At 37.1% G+C, this 507-nt stretch overlaps 1 pseudogene; it reads right to left on the reverse strand.

Annotated features, from left to right (window-relative positions):
- Window positions 1-203: 203 nt before the first annotated feature.
- Window positions 204-507, reverse strand: part of LOC103602171 — a 24,286-nt pseudogene continuing 23,982 nt past the window's right edge.

Consider the following 507-nt stretch of genomic DNA (forward strand, 5'->3'; position numbering starts at 1 on the left):
TGAAACCATCTTTGGAGGAAGTATTTAATAAGCATATTTTATTTAAATAAATCCTCCAGTAGGAAATGGCAAATTCACTGCCTTTACTTAGAAGAAGGCATGTAAGTAGTTATCTGTCAAATTTATAGGTGGAACTCACTAACATTCCCTTTGTGGAAACATCAGTATTTCCACATCACAGTTCCCAAAATGACTTTAAAATCTCAAAATTCTGTGTCTCCTTTGGCTTGCTTCTCTCTTGTTCCACCCAGGCTTTGTTAATGGTTCGCTGCATGTCATCATCTCCAGCTTCATAAATTTTCTTTAGAACATTCATCAGTCCCTCACTAGGATCTGTTTCAGTGTCATAGGAGGGCTTTTCTTTCTCTTTACACTCTTTTTCAACCTGAGTCAGGTAGTCCCACTGTGTGTTTTCTGCTTTTTTTCCACATAATAATTGTATCAGTCTTGACTTTTTTTGAACTGCCTTCCACGGAGATGGGTTTCAAAAGACTGTTCACAATCATA

This window comes from Galeopterus variegatus, unplaced genomic scaffold (assembly GCF_000696425.1).
Source record: "Galeopterus variegatus unplaced genomic scaffold, G_variegatus-3.0.2 Scaffold4034, whole genome shotgun sequence".
Classification (NCBI taxonomy): Eukaryota; Metazoa; Chordata; class Mammalia; order Dermoptera; family Cynocephalidae; genus Galeopterus; species Galeopterus variegatus.